At 39.0% G+C, this 23,652-nt stretch overlaps 1 long non-coding RNA gene across 1 annotated transcript; it reads right to left on the bottom strand.

The window, feature by feature from the left end:
* Positions 1-379: 379 nt before the first annotated feature.
* Positions 380-2,316, bottom strand: LOC131511405 (uncharacterized). The gene is made up of 3 exons (XR_009261510.1): positions 2,241-2,316; positions 792-843; positions 380-491 (listed from the first exon to the last, which is right to left on the bottom strand). It is a non-coding gene; the product is annotated as an uncharacterized LOC131511405 (long non-coding RNA).
* Between the last annotated feature and the right edge of the window lie 21,336 nt (positions 2,317-23,652).

Raw genomic sequence — 23,652 nt, 5'->3', positions numbered from 1 at the left:
AAGTCAGTCAGAGTCTCTTTATAATGCTTACCCATATTAATGCATTGTCTGCTGGGAAAGAAAAAGTAGTAAGGAAATGATACAGAAGTACCTGTTTCATGGTCACTGTGCCTCTTTTTTTTTTTTTTTTTTTTTTTTTTTTTTTTTTTTAATTTTTTTTTTTTCAACGTTTTTTACTTATTTTTGGGACAGAGAGAGACATAGCATGAACGGGGGAGGGGCAGAGAGAGAGGGAGACACAGAACCGGAAACAGGCTCCAGGCTCCGAGCCATCAGCCCAGAGCCTGACGCGGGGCTCGAACTCACAGACCGCGAGATCGTGACCTGGCTGAAGTCGGACGCTTAACCGACTGCGCCACCCAGGCGCCCCATGGTCACTGTGCCTCTTAACCCAGGCTGGTCTCAGCTCTCTTGTCCATAGCACGAAAGTCATGGACTATTTAAGTCCAATTGGTCTTCCAGCTTTAATGTACCTTCTCTGAGTACAATCCCTGAAAGGTCAAGGCCCAGGATTTCTACCACAGCAATTTGCTCCCCCTGGAAAACAGATTCTGAGAATAGTAGATATGCCCATTCTCCATGGTTGCCATGTAGAAACACAGCAAGGGGACATTTGTAACAAGCTTAATCCTAAGAAATCACTTCTTACATGGCTCTGAAATGCTTTTGATGTTTTGCAATGCAATCAATCTCAATATGGTTGCAGAATCCCCCCCCCCCCATATTTATATTATAAATGTATCATTTTTATTTAAGAGTCTACTCTCTTGCCAGGACATTCATCTACTGACCTGGTCAAATTGCAGAAAAGGATCGCATTCACTCCCAGCACATAGGGAAAACCTAAAAATAAAACCTCTAATTTACAGGGAGCCACATATTTCTATCGCTCTCTGGACTTAGCCACGTTCTAACACTTACTCTTGCGCATCATAATTATCTTTGTCCAGGTCTCTCTTCTAGGGTTGTCAGATAAAAATAGAACTCTCAGTTAAATTTGAATTTTAGATCATCAACAAAGGTTTTTAGTCTGTTCCAAATACTCCATGAACATTCATACTAAACATTTAGTTGCTTATCTGAAATTCAAATTTAACTGGATGTCCTGCATTTTTATTTACTAAATCTGGCATCCCTACTCTCTTTCCACATAGACTACAAGATCCTTAAGGGAAGGGCCTCTATTTTCACTTCTGTGTCCACTGTCCATGCACAATATCTTCACAGAGTAGATACTCAATTTTTGCTGAATTAACAAGTAAAAATATAAATTAAACAACTATAAAATAGGTAGTGTTAGCAAATTTTATTTGTACCTTAGTAGCTCATAAGTTGAATGAATCATTCAACTAGGCTAAGCACAGTGTATGATTAGAGCAGAGCAGGTCATAGTATGACTGCATACAAATTTTGAGTATTTAAACAAATCTGAGAGAAATTACTGTGATGTCTCATTCAAACCCTTTCTGAACGCCTCGACTTCTCTTTTTTTACATTTTTTTAATGTTTTTATTTATCTTTGAGACAGAGAGAGACAGAACATGAGCAGAGGAGGGGCAGAGAGAGAGGGAGACACAGAATCTGAAGCAGGCTCCAGGCTCTGAGCTGGCAGCACAGAGCCCGACCCGGGGCTCGAACCCACGGACCAAGAGATCATGACCTGAGCCGAAGCCCCACGATTAACCGACTGAGCCACCCAGGTGCCCCTGAACCCCTCGACTTCTGACACAATGTTAAGACTAGGAGTAGCTCCAACATAGTGAGTACACCATTTCTAAGAGGGAAAATACTAAGTGAGATGGTCATGGAAACTCAACTGAACTGAGAAGACTTTTTACTTCCTTTAGTAATATTTTCCCTTGACACCTGGAACTAGTAATCAAGGACATAAATAAGTTAATATACTAGTAATCAAACCATTTTCCACAGGAAATTATAAATTAAAAAGAAAAAATTTCCAGTCAGTATCAAAGGAACGTTTTGGAGACATTATTCCATGAAAAACATGTAAATCAGATTTTTACATAAAAACAAAACAAAAGAAATCTAAAATTGCTTCTGTCTATCACACTTGATTTTGTTCATTTTCATTTTTCTTATTTCTCCCCTTTTCTCTGTCTCTCATTCTAAAGTTGAGGAAATTTGGCTTCTAATTTTTAACAAATTCCTGCTGACTATCTGCTACAGACTGGTATTCTAAGGACTAGTTTTTATAAAAAGTGGTACACTCAATTTGTCACCAAAGACTTATGTCCATCTGCCGCTTTGCAGAATATGCTCTTGTGCCAGTCCCTTCTGAGTTTCTGTTTACTCCACTGCAAGATGGAGACCAGGATTCCTGTCTCACTTGGTAACCATGTTGTAACAATCCAATGAGAACATACGCATTGAAGCACCTCTGCTAGACACTACACATATGTTGGTTTCCATGTATTATGAGTGTGGTCTGAGTGGGGGGAAGACAAAAGATAGACACCTGGACAGGAAAGGGAAAATTACTTGGATTGAACTTGGAAGCTGCCGCGAGAGCACTTCTCTCGTAAATGGCCTGGCGTTCCATGAAAAAGAATAACTGACCCACTCGATTATATATTTAATCCATATCTACAACCACTTTTTGAGAATATTCTGTGGTAGAAACTAGAAATACCAAGATAAAAGAGATATGGGTCCAGCCCAAAAGGAGCCCTGTGTGAATTTCCTTGGAACTTCGCTCATTCACTTGATTCATTCCTGCAACAAATGTTTTCTGGGTTTGTTGAGTTGACAGAGCCTGTGCTAAGTACTATCACTACAACAAAGACCAGGGCACTTTTCATCTTTGACAATCTTGTGGTGTATACCAAAACAAAATTCTCTCTCAGCCTCTTCATCTATTATGAAAAATAAATACTGATGGCCTAGACTCCACCAACTACTTGTCTCCAATTGTTTTCAATTAGTCTTATAGATCAACTACATATATAAAAAGATTATTAAATACACACACATACACACATGCACACACACATGCACATCTTGAGATATTGTGTTTTCAGTTCTAGACCATCATAATAAAGGAAATATTGCAATAAAGTGTCTGAAATAAATTTTTTGGTTTCCCACCCAGTCCATATAAAAGTTATGTTTACACTATACTGTAGTGTATCAAATATGAGATAATGTTATGTTTAAAAACACAATGTACATACCTTGATTAAAAAATACTTTACTGCCGGGGGACCTGGGTGGATTAGTTGGTTAAGTGTCCAACTCTTGGCTTCAGCTCAGATCATGATCTCCTGATTTCATGAGTTTGAGCCCTGAGTAGGTCTCTCTGCACTGTCTGCACAGAGCCTGCTTGGGATTCTCTGTCTCCCTTCCTCTTTGCCCCTCTCCTGCTCACACTCTCTCTGTCTCTCTCAAACTAACAACTAACTAACTAACTAACTATTTATTGCTTAGAAATCCTTGGGGCGCCTGGGTGGCTCATTTGGTTGAGTGCCCAACTTGCTCAGGTCATGATCTCACCCAACTTCACCTCAGGTCATAATCTCATGGTTAATGAGTTTGAACCCCACATCAGGCTTGCTGTTGTCAGCTCAGAGCCCGCTTTGGATCCTCTGTCTCTCTCTCTTTGCCCCTCCCCTATTTGCGCTCTCTCTCAAAAATAAACTTAAAAAAAAAAAAAGAAGAAGAAATGCTGCCCATTATCTGAGCTTTCCACAAGTCATACTCTTTTTGCTGGTGGAGGGTCTTGCCTCAAAGTTGATGGCTGCTGGCTGATCACAGTGACAGTTGCTGAAGGTTAGGGCGGTAGTGGCAACATTTTAAAATAAGACAGCAATGAAATTTGCCATTTTGATCAACTCTTTCTTTCATGAATGATTTCTCTGGAGCATATGATACTGTTTGACAGCACTAAATCCTATGTCATCATTTCAGTAATCATCACAGCATCTTCACCAGGAGTAGCTTCCATCTCAAGAAACCATTTTCTTTGCTTATTTGAAATAAATAACTCCTCTCTCATTAAAGTTTTATGCGATTGCAGCAATTCAGTCCTATCTTCAGGTTCCACTTCTCATTCCAGTTCTCCTGCTATTTCCACCACATCTACAGTTACTGCCTCCACTCAAGTCTTGGACTCCTCAAAGTCATCCATGAGGATTGGAATGAACTTCCTTCAAACTCCTGTTAATGTTTTAGGCACTTCCAGCTAAATACTTTAATTTGCATGGAATGAACTAGATGTCAGTATTTAGAGTTTTTTTCTTTTTATGTAAAATTTGTATGCAATTAAATGTACAAAGCTCACAGGTAAATTTGCTGAGTTTTGAAAAATGCATGCATCTGGCTAACTCAAATGCCTATCACAATATGGGCATTACTATCACCTCAGAAAATCCCTTCATGCCCTCTCCAAGTCCTAGATACAACTGCTGTTTTGATTTTTCCACCATAGATATTATTAAATAATATATACCTGGCTTTAAAAAAGAAGTTTCTATCTAAATGGAGTAATAGAACTTAATTGTTTTTGATGTGTTGATTTATTTGATTGAGCTATTCTTTACCTTACCTTATATTTCATATTTTTTATTTAGTCTACTTCAGTTGTTTTTTTTCCCATTTTCCTGCCTTTTTTCTCCCCCTTTTCCCTCGACTTATTTGAATGTTTGATATTCTCATTCTATTCTATAAAGGTTGTTTTTTTTTTTTTTGTCCCATGTAATTAATACATATTTTGCTAACAATCTAGGCTTAATGAGTGCCTATATTGTTCAACTGGACAAGAAAATTGGTACATTTAAGAGTTTCTCTGCTCACTTCCAAAGCCTCTCCATATCCTTATTCCATGTTTTATTACATGAAAGTTTCTGTTTAACAAATCAATACATGTTTACAATAAGCTTTAGTAATTTCTTTGATTATCATTGCTCCTTGAATTCCATGAATTCAATGGTTCATTGAATTCAATGATGTTTTCCTCACTAATTTACATCCTCAAGAAATATGTCTTTTTTTTTTTTTTGAGAGAGAGAGAAAGAGAGCAAGTGGGGGAGAGGGGCAGAGGAAAAGAGGGAGGGAGAGAGAGTTGGAGGGAGAGAGAGAGAGAGAGAGAGAGAGAGAGAGAGAGAAAGAATCTTAAGCAGGCTTCACACTCAGAATGATCCTGAAGTCATGTCCCAAGCCAAAATCAAGAGATCAAGAGTTGCACACTCAACTGACAGAGCCACCCAGGTCCCTCATCCTCAAGAAATTCTTGTGGTAAGAGTTTTGTTGGTAAATATTTTCAGTTCTTCCATGTATAAAATATTTTTATTTTATCTACAAAATTTGGCTAAGATTGGAATTCTCGGCTCAAAATTGCTTTCTTTTGAAACTTTGAAGATAATAGTTCATGATCTTATCACTCCCACTGTTATTTATCAGAAGACTGATGTCAATTAATTTTTATTCATTTGTAGATAATTGTTGTTTTTGTCTTGTGGAAGCTTTAAGGGTTTTCTACCTAATCTTTAGTGTTCTGAAACTTACACTATAGGTGGTCTAGTCTTTTCTTTTTCTTTTTTTGGCTTTCAGTAAGATTTTTGATCTTGGGACTCATGTGTTTCTCAGTTTAGATTAAATATTCTCTGTCATTTGTTTAAATATCATCTCTCCTCCATTTGGTCTATTCTTACTCTTGGGGACTACTATGAAGTGGTTATTTAAAATCTGGATGTATTCAGCAGCTGTGTGTGCTTTACTTTTCAGACTATCTCTTGAAGCTTTCATTTCAACATCCAAATATTTAATTTTTGTGCTCTTTAATTGGTTATTTTTATGACTGTGATAGCTTTTTTTAATCTCTCCTGACCTTTATTATTTTTTCCAAAGATTTATTTAGCTCGTTCTATTAGCTGTTTCTCCATTGTTGGTTCTTCCATTCATTGAGCTTGCTTTCTGTCTGATGTATTAGTTTTCTAAAATATCTCATTACTCTGGGTTGTTTGTTCTTCTTTGTAGCAGAGGTTTTATTTTTGATTATCTGGTTATAAGTGTTTCTGCAGCCTGCCAGAACACTGTCACACTGAAAGTTTGGGGAAGGTCTACCATGCTGACAGGATGTTGATATTTTGGACTCTTCCCATGAATCACAAATGTTATTAATGGTATCTAGAATAGTGAATCCTTTCCAGAAGGTTTTCAATTTACTTTCCACAGATCCATCAGAAGAATTACTTATGGCAGCAACATCCTTATGAAATGTATTTCTTAAATAATAAGACTTGAAAGTCAAATGACTCCTTGATCCATGGGCCACAGAATGGATGTGGTGTTAGCAGGAAACCTGGAGAACACACTAAAAGCCACTTAATCATACACTTGCAAATGGTGAATTTTATGTTATGTGAATTATGTCCCAACAAAGTGACCAAAATGAATAAAATCTTTAAGATGCTAAGGGCAGAATCTAAGTAATGTGTACCTAGGTGCTAACTTTAAAATCGTTTTAATGTTTCTATATATTTGAAAATGCAAAGTGTTGTGAAAAAAATTATGGGCCTGACTTTCCTGATATTATTCCCGATTTCACGGTCTGGATTTTAATAGACCTTTCTTGCTTAACAAAACTTTAAATCTGATCACACCATGACTTACTCAACTTACTTTATTAAGCACTTGACAGGCAGGCATGAAGAGACACACAAACATGGCATGCAAACTGCTTTTAAGAAGCACATAGCAAGTTAAGATGGTGCACAGTGGAGCACAGAGTCTGAAGATTCAGAGTTTGATAGTTCCTGGTGGTGCTCTGGTGAGGAAACAGGGAGAATCCCCAGGAGCAAGCAGTGTGGTCTGAGAAGTCTGTGTGCCACATGGGGAAAAGCAATTCTCCTGGTGGAAGAGCATTTGGTAGAAGCCATATTGCTTCCCCATGGGCAAAGATCCCAGAGGACCCCAGAGGGCAGCCCATGGGCAAAGGTCCCAGAGGACCCCAGAGGGCAGCCACGTTTCTTGGATTGGGACGAAGACACCCGAGTGAAGTGAAACCTGGTGCCACCTGTGTGTTGTGATTTGCCATAATCTCTGAACCTCTGCTCTATGCTATTGCACGAACATTTTCTGGGCAAGCTGGCACCTAGCCACTGCTCAGTGAGACCCTCCCCCAGAGAGTTGGAGCAGGTCCTAGCTGCAGGGGTCTCTGAAGTGTGGGGTTTTGAAACACAACCCTTCTGACGTAAAACTCTGGAGGAAGGCACCACCTGGCAATTGGGCAGCTTGGAGAAGGACAAAGTAGAGGTCGGGAGTTGACAGAGGCCTGAGACAAAGGAGGGGTGCTTGATTGTAGGTCGGTGAGAGTGCAAAGCTCCTGCACCAGGGACTAGGGAGCTGGGTGAAACCATTTCACCTCTACCAAACACGTGCATGTGCCCACACCCACATTTCCATGCCAGGAAGCTAAGCAGCGCCGCCTAGTGGAGAATGGAGCCATTACACCAAGCTTCCCCCAACTGCACCCTCTAGTCACATCACTCAGAAGACCAACACAAATCCCTCCACCTGCTTAGTATGATTCAAAGTTTGGGTTCTAGGGGAAACTAGATGTAACTTCATTCAGGTTTCATCCTGTTTCTGGTTTGTTTATTTGTTCATTTCCTTTGCTTCTGTTTTTGCTTAAATTGTCCTCTTTTTTCTTTCTTTTCTTTCTCTTCCTTGGATACACAAAGAACAAATTCTTTTTTTTTAAATTTTTTTTGTAAGATTGTTTATTCTTTTTTATTTTCCTTATTTTATTCTATTTTATTATTTTATTATTTTAATTTTTAAATATTTTCTTAACTTTTTTTTCTTTCCTTTCCATTTTTTTTCTCTATTCTATCAAGCTTCTTTCAATAAGCAGACTTAAACACACCTGGGATCTAGCTTCCTTTATTTGATTTTTTGTTTTGTTTCTGATGTTTTTAATTTTAACTTTTTGCTTATTAATTCTTTTCCTTCCTCCAAAATGACAAGACAGAAGAATTCACCCTAAAATAAAGAACAGGAAGAAATGATGGCCAGGGATTTAATAAACACAGATATCAGTAAGATGTCTGAACTAGAATTTAAAAGCACAATTATAAAAATACTAGCCAGGATTGAAAAACTATAGAAGACACCAGAGAATCCTTTTCTGTGGAGATAAAAGAACTAAAGTCTAATCAAGCCAAAGTTAAAAATTCTATAACTGAGATGCAATCTCAAATGGATGCCATGATGGCAATGATGGACAAAACAAAGCAGTGAATCAGCGATATAGAAGATAAAATTATGGAGAATAATGAAGCAGAAAAAAAGAGAAACAAAGGCAAAAGGTCATGACACAAGACTTAGAGAACTGAGTGACTTATTAAAAAGGAATAACATCTGAATCATAGGAGTCCCAGAAGATGAAGAGAGAGAAAAAGGGACAGAAGGTTTATGTGGGCAAATTGTAACAGAAAACTTTCCTAATCTGGGGTAGGATACTGATATCAAAATCCAAGAAGCACAGAGATCTCCCATTAGATTCAATAAAAACTGACCATCACCAAGGCATATCATAGTCAAATTCACAAAATAGACAAGGAAAGAATTATGAAAGCAGCAAGGGAAGAAAGGTCCTTAGCCTATAAGGGAAGACAGATCGAGTTCACAGCAGACCTATCCACAAAAACTTGGCAGGCCAGAAAGGAACGGCAGGATAGTCAATAGAATCAGAAAAATATGTAGCCAAGAATTCTTTATCCAGCAATGCTGTCATTCAAAATAGAAGGAGAGATAAAGAGTTTCCCAGACAAACAAAAACAAAAGGAGTTTCTGACCACTAAATCAGCCTTGCAAGAAATTTTAAGGAGGAGTGGAGAAAAGACAAAACGAAAAGACCAAAGACAACAAAGATAAGAAAGGACCAGTGAACATCACCAGAAACACCAATTCTACAGACAACACAATAGCACTAAATTTATATCTTTCAATAATCATTCTAAATGTAAATGGACTAAATGCTCCAATCAAAAGACATAGGGTATCAGAATGGATAAGAAAACAAGACCCATCTATATGCTACCTACAAGAGACTCATTTTAGACCCTAATGACACCTATAGGTGTGCAGGATGGTTTAGTGTTGATCTGGCTGATTTCATGGACACATGACACAAAAAAAACTTCCATGCTGTTCTGCCATCTTGGCTCCTTTTCCTAAAGACACCTACAGATTAAAAATAAGGAGATGGAGAACCATCTATCATGCTAATGGACATCAAAAGGAAGCTGCAACAGCCATATTTATATCGACAAATCAGATTTTAAAACAGACTATAACAAGGTATGAAGAAGGGCATTATATCATAATTAAGGAGTCTATCCACCAAGAAAATCTAACAATTATAAATATTTATGCCCCTGATGTGAAAGCACCCAAATATATAAATCGATTAATCACAAACATAAAGAAACTCATCGATAATAATACCATACTATTAGGGGACTTCAACACCCACTTACAGCAATAAACAGATCATCTAAGCAGAAAATGAACAAGGAAACAATGGCTTTGAATGACACACTGGACTGGATAGACTTAACAGATATATTCAGAACATTTCATCCTAAAGCAGCAGAATATACATTCTTCTAGAGTGCATATGGAATGTTCTCCAGAATAGATCATATACTTGGTCACAAATCAGACCTCAACAAGTACAGAAAAGATCAATATCATGTCATGCATATTTTCAGACCACAACACTATGAAACTTGAAATCAACCACAAGAAAACAATTGGAAAAGCCACGAATATTCAGAGATTAAAGAACATCCTATTAGGGGCGCCTGGGTGACTCAGTCAAGTAAGTGTCCAACTCTTGATTTCAACTCAGGTCGTGACTTCATGGTTTGTGAGTTTAATCCCCACATCAGGCTCTGCACTGATAGCCCAAAAACTGCTTGAGATTTTCTCTCTCCCTCTCTCCACCCCTCCACTGTGTTCCCTCTCTCTCCCAGAAAATAAATAACTAAAAAATAAAAAAGAACATCCTACTAACAAATGAATGAGTTAACCAAGAAATTAAAGAGGAATTTAAAAAGTACATGGAAGTCAATGAAAATGAAAGCACAACAGTCCCAAACCTCTGGGATACAGCAGAGCTGGTCTTCAGAGGGAAGTATATAGCGATCCAGGCCTTCCTAAAGAAGGAAGAAAGGTCTCAAATATACAACCTAACCTTACATCTAAAGGAGCTGGAAAAAGAACAGCAAATAAAGCCCAAAACCAGCAGAAGAAGGGAAATAATAAAGATTAGAACAGAAATCAATGATAAAACAAACAAACAAACAAACAGTAGAACAGATCACAGATCAAGGAAGCCAGGAGTTGATTCTTTGAAACAATTAGCAAAATTGATAAACCCTAGCCAGATTGATCGAAAGGAATAAATAAAATCATGAATGAAAGAGGAGAGATCACAACCAACACTGAAGAAATACAAATAATAATAAGAGAATATTATGAGCCAACAAATATTATACGCCAACAAATTGAGCAATATGGAAGAAATGGACAAATTGCTATAAACATAAACTACTAAAACTGAAGCAGGAAGAAATGGAAATTTTGAGCACACCCATAGCGAGTGAAGAAATTGAATCAGTAGAGGTGCGTGGGTGGCTCAATTGGCTAAGCGTCCTACTTTGGCTCAGGTCATGATCTCATAGCTCGTGAGTTTGAGCCCCGTGTCAGGTTCTGTGCTGATAGCTCGGAGCCTGGAGCCTGCTTCAGATTCTGTGTCTCCCTCTCTCTCTGTTCCTACCCCACTCACACTCTGTCTCTCTCCTCTCTTTCAAGAATAAATTAACATTAAGAAAACATTAAACATTAAAAAAAAAAGAAGAGGAAGAAATTGAATCAGTAATCAAAAGTCTCCCAAGAAACAAGAGTCCAGGGCCAGATGGTTTTCTGGGAGAATTCTATGAAACATTTAAAGAAGACTTAACACCTATTATTTTGAAGCTGTTCCAAAAAAATAGAAGTGAAAGGAAAACTTCTAAACTTATTCTATAAGGTTAGCATTGCCTTGATTCCAAAACCAAACAAAGATCCCAATAAAAAGGAGAACTACAGACCAATTTTTCTGATGGACATGGATGCAAAAATTCTCAACAAGATACTAGCAAACTGGATCCAACAATACACTAAAAGAGTCATTCACCATGATAAAGTGGGATTTATTCTCAGGATGCAGAGCTGGTTCAATATTCACAAATCAATCAATGTGATACATCACATTAGTAAAAGAAAGGAGAAGAACCACATAATCCTCTGAATAGATGTTGAAAAAGTATTTGACAAAATACAGCATGCTTTCTTGATAAAAACCCTCAAGAAAATAGAGATAGAAAGAACATACCTCAAGATCATAAAGGCCATACGTGAAAGACCCACAGCTATTATCATCCTCAATGGGGAAAAACTGAGAGCTTTCCCTTTATAATCAGGAACATGACAGGGATATCCACTCTCACCACTGTCATTCAACATAGGACTGTAAGTCCTAGCCCTCAGCAATCAGACAACAAAAAGAAATAAAAGGCATCTAAATCAGTAAGGAAGAAGTCAAACTTTCAGTCTTTGCAGATGGCATGATACTCTAAGTGCAAAACCCAAAGACCCCACCAAAAAACTGCTAGAACTAATACATGAATTAAGCAAAGTTGCAGGATATAAAATTAACGTACAGAAATCAGATGCATTTCTATACACCAATAATGAGGCAGCAGAAAAAGAAATCAAGGAATTGATTCCATTTACAATTACATCAAAACACACAAAATACCTAGGAATAAACTTAACCAAGGAGGTAAAATATCTATACTCTGAAAACTATAGAAAAGTTATGAAAGAAACTGAAGGAGAAAGAAATGGAAAAACATTCCATGCTCATGGTTTGGAAGAAGAAATATTGTTAAAACGTCAATACTACTCAAAGCAATCTACATATTCAATGAAATCCCTATCAAAATAACACCAGCATTCTTCACAGAGCTAGAACAAACAATTCTAAAATTTTTATGGAACCACAAAAGACCCCGAATAGCCAAAGCAATGTTGAAAAGAAAAACAAAGCTGGAGGCATCACAATTCCGGACTTCAAATTGTACTACAAAGCTGTAATCATTAAGACAGCATGGTATTGGCACATTTAAAATAGACACTCAGATCAATGGAACAGAATAGAGAACCCAGAAGTGGACCCACAAATGTATGTCTAACTAATCTTTGACTAAGCAGGAAAGAATATCCAATGGAATAAAGAAAGTTTCTTCAGAAAATGGTGTTGGGAAAGTTGGACAACAACATGTAGAAGAATGAAACTGGATCACTTTCTTACACCATACACAAAAAATAAACAGAAAATGGCTGAAAAACATAAATGTACGATAGGAAACAGTCAAAATACTAGAGGAGAAAGCAGGCAACAACCTCTTCAACCTCGGCCACAGCAACTTCTTACTTGACATGGGAGGCAAGGGAAATAAAAGCAAAAATGAACTATTGGAACCTCATCAAGATAAAAAGCTTTTGCACAGTGAAGGAAACAATCAGAAAAACCAATAAGCAACTGAGAGAATGAGAAGTGACATATAAGATAAAGGGTTAATATCCAAAATCTATAAAGAACTTATCAAATTTAACACCCAGACAACAAATAATCCAGTGAAGAAATGAGCAGAAGTCACGAGTAGATACTTCTCCAAAGAAGACACCCAGATGGCTAACAGATACATGAAAAGATGCTCAACATTACTCGTCATCAGGGAAATACAAATTAAAACGGAATGAGATACCACCTCACACCTGTCAGAATGGCTAAAATTAACTCAGACAACAACAGATGTTGATGAGGATGTGGGTAAAGGGGAATCCTGTAGCACTGCTGGTGGAAATGCAAACTGGTGCAGCCTCTCCAGAAAATAGTATGGAGGTTCCTCAAAAAATTAAAAATAGAACTACCCTACGACCCAGCAACTGCACCACTAGATATTTATCCAAAGGATACCAAAATGCTGATTCAAAGGGGCACATGCACTCCAATATTTATAGCAACACTATTGACAATAGTCAAATTATGGAAAGAGACCAAATGTCCGTTGACTGACGAATGGATAAAGAAGATGTGGTATATATGTACAATAGAATATTCCTCGGTGATTAAAAAGAAGGAAATTTTGTTACTTGCAACATGAGTGGAAACAGAATGTATTATGCTAAGTGAAATAAGTCAGTGAGTGAAAGACAAATATATGATTTCACTCATATGTGGAATTTAAGAAATAAAACAGATGAATATAGGGGAAGGGAAGCAAAAATAAGATAAAAACAGAAAGGGAGGCAAACCATAAAAGACTCTTAAATACAGAGAACAAACTGAGGTTTGCTGGAGGGGAAGTGAGTGGGGGGATGGGCTAAATGGGTGATGGGCATTAAGGAGGGCACTTGGGATGAGTACTGGGTGTTGCATGTAAGTGATGGATCATTAAAATCTACTCCTAAAATCATTATTACATTTTATGTTAACTTACTTGATTTAAATTAAGGGGAAAAAAGAAAGAAACACCTAGCACCAGTAGCTTGGGAGAACAGACACCTAACTATAATAATGTACCTTCCACTGCCCAGAAGAGGAGACTGCAGGAAATGGGAATGCAGTGAAGGGCTCTGAACCAGAAGGAGGCAAAACACAGTGAAGGAGGAATGAAAGTAGCTCCAAGGGTTATCATCCACCCTTGAGACTTTGACACTGAGCCCAACTTGTGCCTCAGTCCAGGATTTTAAAATTGTTTCCTATGAAAATAGACCCTATTCTCCAAATGTGATTGCCTTAGGACCCAGAGAAAAGGGAGGCTCTCCAAATGGAAAGTGGGAGCCATGAGAGAAGGTATTCCTATGCCCATAAATTTTGTTCTCTCATAGAATAAAAACTCATAACGGCAAGAGTATCCTGTGTCTCCACCACGGTGTAAGTGTCTCAAGGGATGCAGACAACTTCACATGGTTAAGATACATTAATGTGGAATTCATGTATTTTGGAGCTTAGATATGATCCACTTCCTGAGTTCCTATGAAGACATGCCTAACCTCTGGAAGCTTACAATACCCAGAGTGGCATTCTTCCTGTGTGTTTAATCTATCAGATATAATTGGAATGTTAATTATTTCCTCAAACATTTTTCACTTCCATCTATGATGGCAGGTTCCTCTACATTTAGTGTTGAATGGATTCTGTTAATAGAAATTCCTAGAAAAGAAGGAAACATTAGAAAGAAGAAAATACTTGTACGAGCGATTGCAAAAGGTTTTGAAAATCTCCACTGGAAAGATATTTAATGGGTAGTGTCAGAACATGGGGCTACCCATAGATTACCCTCTTCCTTTCTCCATTGATTTGGGCAGTTAGACAATTAGAGTCATAGCTAGACTGATATATATTAAAATATAATAAATTAGAACCAAAAGTTGGATTGGAGTATATAGCTTAAATATGCAGCCACAATGAGTTTCTTAGCACGTCACTACAGACTTAAACTGATCCTCTTACATGGTTGATCTTTCCCACGGAGTCCAGGCCTGCTCCACCAGCAGGCAGATCCAAAATTCAATTTCATCTCACGAATTCACTAGGTCGATACATCACTCCTTTTCTTGTAGGAAGGTATGTAGAGAATTCCAAGTGTTTTGTACAGAACATTCCCTGTTGATTGGAGTGGAGTAAAAATTCTCCATTTTCGGAAATATAAGAATCAGAGATAGTGTTCCCCCACTGGATATCCGTCTGTCCAAAATGAATTCTTATAATAGTGTGCATTTTATGACATTTTGTCATTTACAATTGACTTTCTCATGATTATCTCATTTGGCTCTTACAGGGTTCTTCTGGGAATTGGGGGGCTCAAAACAGGAATTCTGTAAGTAACTATGAGTCCTGCAATTCTAAGATCTACACATAGATTCCCATGATACTACTGTTCCAAGATTTGGGATTATAACCAGTGTCACATTTATCATAATATTTCAGGACCATTTAACTTCAATTTAGGACAATATGGTCCAAAAATAAAAGAGGCATTAAAAGGAGAGGATGAGGGCTGTCTGGGTGCCTCAGTCAGTTGAACATCTGATTCTTGGTTTCCCCTCAGGTCATGATCCCAGGGTCATGGGATCAAGCCTCAAGTTGGGCTCTGTGCTGAGTGTGGAGCTTGCTCAAGATTCTCTCTCTTCCTTTCCCTTGGCCCCTCTCCTCCACTTGCTCTCTCTCTCTCTCTCTAAAATTAAATACATATTTTTGGAAAATAGTTAAGTGGAATTATGTAGGCACAAATAACCAAATGAATTATCATCCTTGATATTCTTCTTTTCCATTAGCACTGATAATCACTCCACAGAGCCTGGGAATCCTCTCTCTTTCTTCCTGATCCCTCTAACCAAGTTTTGACAAGTCTTCCTCCATTCTCTCCCTCACGTATTACCTCCCCTTCCATGCCTACCACCATATTTTCAGTCTCAGCCTTCACCCCCTACTCTGCAACAGCCTACCCACTGATTTCCCTGGCTCCAGAACCCTGCCTTATCTTACCCATCTTCTACTCTATAGAAACAATGACCTTCCAAATACATAAATCTGTTTACCACCTCTCCTCACTCTCAGTGAGAGATGCTGTTAATGGGGTAAATCTACACACAGTTCAACTCCCCTTTTCCTTCACAATCCCAGCTCAAGCGGTGATTGAGTTCTCTCAACTGCCTTGAACCTAGTAAGAGCCATCGTGTTTATTCATGTCACCAGCTATAGGGAATTCAATTGAATGACTTCCGGGAAAGTTTCACAATTTTAATAAAGGGCATCTATGCAGTAAATCCTCCCAACACCAGCCAGTGCTAGCTCAGAGAGAGAGCTGAGAATATTATTCTCTTGCTCTGAAATGCTCTAACAGAAATAGTATGATTATACTCTTCTTTAATACTGTGATTCCTTTGCAAGTGCCCTTTCCTTCTTTTATGATCTCTCACTGATTCCAACCATTACCTTTCTGATACACACTGCCCTCCGTGGTTGAATTATTTGGCTCAGCTGATGTGCCATGTATCCATATAGCTGTTAAGAACAGCCGTAATGGTCATGGGCACTTAAAATTTTTCCTTCAGCTTAATTGAGGTATAATTGACCTATAACATTGTGTAAGGTAAATGTGTACAACGTAATGATTTGATATATGCATATATTGCAAAATGATTACCACAATAAGGTTAGTTAATATGTTTACCCCTTCACATAGTTACAATTTTTGTGTGTGCATGAGAACTTTTAAGATATACTCTCCTACAAGTTTCAAATCTACAGTATTGTTAACTATAGTCACCATGCTATATTATTCCACATTATTCCTCTGGAACTTATTCATCTTGTAACCGGAAGTTTGTACCCTTTGACTACCTTCATCCATTTCCCTACTCTCCTCAAACCCCTGACTCCTGGCTACCATCAATCTGATCTTTATTTCTATGAGTTTGATTTTTTTAGATTCCACATATGTGTGAGATCATACAGTATTTGTCTTTCTCCGTCAGACTTATTTCACTTAACATAATGCCTTCAACATAATGCTTTCAAGTTTTATCCATGTTGTTATGAATGGCAGGATTTACTTCTTTTTGGCTAAATAATATTTCATTGTGTGTATCTACCACATCTTCTTTATTCATTTATTTATCAGTGGACACTTAGGTTGTTTCCATATCTGGGATATTGCAAATAATGCTGCAGTGAACAAGGAAGGGAGTGAGGATATCTCTGTAAGATAGTGATTTCAGTTCCTTTGGATATATACTCAGGAGTAGAATTTCTGGATCATATGGTAGCTCTACTTTTAATTTGTTGAGGAACCTCATGCTATTTTCCAAAATGACTGTACCAATTTACATTCCCACCAACAGTGCACGAGGGTTGCCTTTTCTCCACATTCTTACCAGCACTTGTTATGTCTTCTCTTTTGGTAATAGCAATTCTGATAGATGTGAGGGGATATCTCATTGTGGTTTTTTTTTCATTTCCCTGATGATTAGTGATGCTGAGCACTTTTTGTGTACTGCTGGTCATTCATATATTTTCTTTGTAAAACGTCTTTTCAGGTTTTTTGTTGTTTTAAAAATATCTGATTTTTTTTTTTTTTTTTTTTTTTTTTTTGCTATTGAATTGTATGAGTTGCTTATATATTTTAGATATCGAGGTCACTGTTTAAACTCCCTGGTTATGTGGGACCAGAGGTTACACTTAACAGTTGGACAGTACTGCCGGCCTGGCTCCCTGCTTAAGCACACCTGTAGGATGAGCTCTACAGCTGCTCAGATTCCTTGGTCAGCCTTTCGGGTCAAGTGGGCCTAGAGGCTATACTCAGCAATTGGGCAGGGCTGCAAATTTGCTCCCCTTACTGGCTGGGACTATAGAGTGGGCTCATTGCTTGCATGGTTTGTTGACTGGAGACCAGAATTATGCAGAACTGCCCACCAAGCTCCCTTGAGCAGATGTGGCCACTGGCTTGACTCTGGGCAGAGCTGCTGGCTGGGATCTCTTCCCAGGGCACTGCTGCGAGGAAGAACGTGATTCTCCAAGATCTGAGTGCTGTTGCTGTAAACCTTGCCCCACATTCTCTCTCTCTATCTAATCCTCAGTGATCAAGTCTTAAAGATTCCCCCAGTGATCCCCATGAGGCGAGATCTGAGTGGGCCTCCCAAGAAGTGTCCCACAACTCTGAGGGAGCTATATGTCCACCTCGGGCTCTCTTTTATCCACTGGGTAAAATGTAGGCCCAAAGGGGCCCTCTTGGTGCAGCACAAAGCTGGTCTGGAGGAGGGGAGATGTGGTCAGTGTATAGCCAATCCTCTTGCCCTTCTAATGCAGTCCTTCAGGGTCTCTGTGGTTGGGGGGAGGATGCTTCAGCCTCACCCTGGGTTCTGGGATTTCCTCAATGGAAATGTCTTGGAAATTGAATTTCTGGACTATGGATAGTTGTTAGTCTTCTTGTGAGAGAGACTGAAGTCTGTAATGATTTATGTGACTGTTATGCCCAGAATTCATGATCCCCAAAGACCACCAGGGAGCCGAGTCTGATGCAAAAGCAAAGAGACTTTATTCAAGCTAGCTTGAGCTCAATCCCCTACCTGCACCGACCCAGCGGTGAGATACTGGAGAGAGAGAGCGGGTTTCAAAAGCACAAAGGTTTTATAGGGATCATGGCCTCAGCCGATTGGCTGGGGAAGGATAGAACAATGGCTGCCCAGATCAGCAATTATCAGTGTCACCTGGAACTTGTTAAAAATGCAAATGTTGGGCCTGGTGGTCACAGATCCACTGAATCAGAAACTCTGGGGGTGGGGCTCACAAGTCTTCCAGGAGATTCTGATGCACCTGAAGTTTAAGAACCACTGTGCCTGAGGATCTCTAACACGTTTGGCCTTGGTGTATACAGAACGTTTCTCACTGGTCACCTATTAACCATTGGCTGTCAGCCTTGCTGTGCTATATGAATACCTAGCACCAAACACCATCCCCAGAGACTCTGATTTAATTGGTTTGGAGAGGGGTAAAATGCTCCCAGGTCATTCTAAGCCTGGACAGGGTTGAGGGCTCCTGCCTTTGGCCCCTACCTGAGGGAAGCTCTCCCTCTTCTACTCACACTTTCCACGCCTCTCACACTCCCCTTCCTCCCACCTTAGACTTTGGAAAAATGCATCAATCGGTAGCCTGCTTTCTTAGAAAACATAAGTTACTCAAGGGGAGGAGGTGTGGTCTGAGCTTTGAGCAGGAACTTCTTTCTGCGGCCATGTCGGGGACATAGTCACTAGTTGGTGGCTTAGGTCTGTTCTTTCAGTCACCAACTTCTTGACCTCCATTCCTAATGTCATATTTGAAAGGTAAAGAAACATAGGACTAGTTCTGCTGCTTGGAGATGGAATTATATTTATAGTTAAGCAAAATTTGGTTACATAAATTGAACTTATGATCTACTCACGAGTATCTTCAGGAACACATACTGTCAAAGTTATATCGTGTCTTATTCATTTATATCACCTTTCTTGGGAACATATAAATTTAAATCCAGGCCTGGTATGCACGGAAAACTTCTGTGAGATGGGAAAGGTATAAGGTACTGCTTTACATTCTTTCTATCCATCATTTGCATCTCCAGATCCAGAAATAGATCCACTTGAGTCCTCATTTTACTTCCTGTCATATTCAATCATTTGAATAACAATCCAGCTCTTAAAATCTTTTTTTCAGCAGCTTTTGTGAAACAAGGGTTTCAGACGCCATGACAGGTTTGTAATGGAACCACTGCTCTAAGAGCGAAAAGAAGTGCGGTAGAGCCATGCAATGTTAATTTTCTTTGTTCATTTCTGTACATTGGTAGAAGAAAAACATGTACCAGAAACAATATATTCAACTGAACCATATTGATGGATAATTTGCTCTTCCGAGCCTGAATTATATTTTCTGAGGGTACTTCTGGGTTACAGGATAAGCAAACCCATTATAGTACAGTCTCAATCCCAGTTAAAACCATTTGTAGCCCACTATGGGACTACCAGTAAAGGTGGAATGCAATCCACTAGCCAACTATGCACAGACTTTTGCCTTCAAGCAATCTTACCCAACCAGTTTCAAAGGATTTGTTCCTTGTAGACAAAGGTATAGTTTCTTTACCTTTACTTTTCATTTCTTTACCTTTTTTCATTAGTCAGCAGTTACTAAGGGAATTGTCATCTGTAAGCCCAAAAATGCATGACCTGAGTCCCTCCATGCCTATTCATTTTGCCCAAGTAGCTTCAAGGTAGCGATATGACTAAAAAACAGTGGCCTGCTCTTCCAATTCCCTTCTGAGCCAGCAACTGGGGTTTTTGATGAGCAGCTACATGACTCACTTTAATTTTTCCTCTAAATTTCCACAGGGGATTCTAAATCTGAGTTCCACATACAGGGGTATTCCTTTTGTTCAGTCACCTAGGCCTCATTCGCCTGACCATACAGCAGGGCCACTGGCTGTAGCTACAGAGATTCTAAGCATCCAAACCACTACCAGAGGGTAGGAGCTTTACTCCCCTTTCAGTGTTAAATAGACAACTCTCAGCTCTCTGCCCATTGTACAGATTTGTGTTGCCTTCTTCCTTTAAGGCTAACCCTCTTTAGCATGCTGCTGATTTCCATACAGCAACATGACCCTCAGTCCAAGAACTCCAATCAGTGAACAGTGAACGAAGCCAGCGACCCCAGGCCTTTCTTCAGCTGGGATAAAAATCATAAGGTTCAGAAAGCAATAGGGCTAGGGAGTCCTCAGAGACCTCTATCAAATTCCCTACAGGCAATAAATCAGCTTGCTCCTATATGTGTGGGACACCCCTGGACATCTCCCTTTGGCATGCTCTTGAGTATATCACTTCCGCTTTAGGAGAGTCTTCTGTGCTTGTTCTTTTTGTGCATGTGTGTGATTTTTTTTTTTTTTAAATTTAACCAACATACAGTGTATACAGTGTGTTCTTGGTTTTGGGGGTAGATTCCATGATTCATTGCTTATATACAACACCCAGTGCTCATCCCAACAAGTGCCCTCCTGGACAGTCTCTTTGGCAATCCCCAAGACATGGTTCACATTACTGGCCCCAAATCAATTGGTGCCTTTCTATGGTGAGGGTAGTTTTGACCAAGGCCAAGAAACAAGCTAGCAATTGTTTTTCACATGGGCAGTTTTTGAGAACAAAACTTGAGAGGTGTCCATTGAGTAATGTATTGCATTTCTGCCAAAAGCTCCAATCCTGTGTATGTTGTGGTTGTACTTATTTCTAATGTCATCTGAGGAGTTGGTTCATAGAACATAATAAGACTGCCTGTGCCACTGTCCTTTGTACATTTTTTAACCCTTGTTTCTGCTCAAAAACTCATTGAAATTCAAATTTCTTTGGAGGAATTAAGTCCAACAAGATTTCTAGGTGAGGAGTGTGACTTCTTCCCAAACCTGAGTAGCCAGTCCTCCTGGTCTCTGATATACTTGTTTATTGGCAGGATCTCCAAGAGATAATTCACTTCTCACAGTTTGAGGAATGTTTCTAGTTTTTCCAGCACACAGGATCCCCAGATTGGGCTGGGCCTTGAATTTTAGCAGCAGTTATTGGCCCCCATTTTCTTATCATAATATTCCAAAGGCCCTTAGGCCTCCTCCTGAGCATCCTTTCAGGAATGTCTGGAGTGTGGTACTTTCCCTTGTTCTTAATGGTGATCAGGCCTAATCTCATCTCATTAGATTGTGACATTATGTCATCACATTCAAATTTGCTGTGCCCAAACAGTAAATGCATACTGGGTTTCATTCCATGGGAATACCAATGTAGTTACTTAGCTGGACTCAGAAATTGTTTCAGAAAAGAAATCACCAGGAAGACCTAAAATGCCCTCCTAATCTCCTTTAGCTTTTCTACATAGTCTTTACCATATCAGATATTGCTAAAGCTATCAGTGAAATCAGTTTCTTTTCATCCTCCACAGTCTACTGTTAACCTCTGGGAGACATCTGCCTTATGTACTGGGGCCTGACATGACTCTTAAGGGAGCTAGTAGGAATCAAAACTCCCACTTCAATTATTTCCATCAGAGCAGTTATTTTTTGATGCTTCCTGGAATTCTGCATTTATGAATATTTACTAGAAAGGAGGGCTAAGATAATTCCAAAGATTCTCATGTGGCATGGCCAATTAAAATTGGGCAAAGGTTGAGGACATCAGGCTTCATTCATGTATAATATCATCCCATTTACATATTCAGGTTAAGGTGATGACGACCAAATGACTCTCCAGCCACATTTTTTCAATGGGCAACATTCCCCCGTCTTAGTTCTCTTCATCTGTGGCATCTGCATGTCCTCCCAATTTTACCTTCAGGCCTTTGGGGTCACCTTCTTCGTCTCCCAGGTTTATCAGGGGATTTTCCCTGCCTATCTTCTTTCTTTCTTGGGAGTTCACCAGTAAAGCAATATGGGTTGCAGACCCACTGTTTAATCATTTCCTTCCCAAGCACCATTCATCACCTGCTCCTCTGCCTAGCTTACATCTCTCTAAGACAAATGAAGTACATAACCACCATTTATGAGATTAGTTGGATTAGATTAGATTTTCTAGGAGGGGAGCTTCAAAAATGGATTTTTATAGACAAGTTTTATTGAGGGAGTAGTCTTCAGAACGAATCTCTAAGACAGAATGTGAAGCAGAAGAGGGAAGTAGAGAGAGGTAATCAGGATGTGACTTCAGGTACAAAATAGCCTGGGTTGGTTCCTTGGGGGTGGGGGTGCGCTGGAGCATAAGTTGTACCACAGAGTTGTTCCCCTTTGAGATAAGGGGTTGATCTATCATACTTAGTATGAACTAGTCACTGATTGCTTATAGGCTATGGTGAGGGAGTTGGCAGTCTCCCAGAGAGGTGACAACCATCATCCAAGGAAGTGGGTGGATAGGTAGCTGTGAGTCATTGGCAGTCCACACTTCCAACAGTTTGGGAATTTGTATAACTGCCGGTAAATGCAATTGGGAAGACGTAACAATGCCATCAATACACATGCCCTATTCCACCTATTTGACTTGAGATAATTCACTTGAAAACTTTAAAAATGTATTAAAGAGGAAACAGAAAACAGTACATATGAGGTAACAATGCCATCAATACACATGCCCTATTCCACCTATTTGACTTGAGATAATTGACTTGAAAACTCTAAAAATGTATTAAAGAGGAAACAGAAAACAGTTTAGAAATGTTGTTGATGAAGTGACAGATGTACATGTAACATTAGTGAAGTTGATAGTATGCTTTGTGAAATGAAATAGACTGCACTGGGGTTCCCTTCAGACATGTGGATACATACAGGTTCAGTAGGGGTAAGAATACTGATAAGTATGGGAGCTTACCAGTTAGGGAAGAATTTACAAAATTTTGATGGCAGGAAACTTGTCATTAAAAAATTGTATACATATTGAAATTTTTAGCAGGCATTCCTTTTGAAAACCATTACCTGTGCCCAATCAGAGGTGATCTTTTTTTGTAATGTTTTTTATTTGAGTATGGTTGCCACACAATGTTACATTAGTTTCGGGTGTACAACATAGTGATTCAATTTCTCTTTACATTACACTATGCTCACCACGAGATGTGATTTTGGAATAAATTTATGGGTAGCATTTCTTTATTTCTTTATAAAGATGAGAAAACTGATCTTCAATCTATACATTTGTTATATATATTATATATATATTATTGTTATATATTATAAGCATATATATATGTATGTGTGTATATATATATATATATATATATATGGGGAGAGAGAGAGAGAGATTGATTGATTGATTTTAAGGAATTAGCTTACATATGAAGGCTGGCAAGTCCAAAATCTACAGGGGGAGCTGACAGGCTGGAGACCCAGGGAGGAGCTGACGTTGTAGTTCTAGTCCAAAGGCCATCTGGTATTGGAATCCTTCTTCTGGGAAGGTCAGTCTTTTTCTATCAAGGCCTTCAACTGATTGGATGAGGCCCAGGCCCACCCTCAAATTATGGAGGACAATGTGCTT

Source organism: Neofelis nebulosa, chromosome 5, assembly GCF_028018385.1.
Source record: "Neofelis nebulosa isolate mNeoNeb1 chromosome 5, mNeoNeb1.pri, whole genome shotgun sequence".
Lineage (NCBI taxonomy): Eukaryota > Metazoa > Chordata > Mammalia > Carnivora > Felidae > Neofelis > Neofelis nebulosa.
Note: the sequence above shows the minus strand (reverse complement) of the source record. Positions and strands in the feature narration are given on the sequence as shown.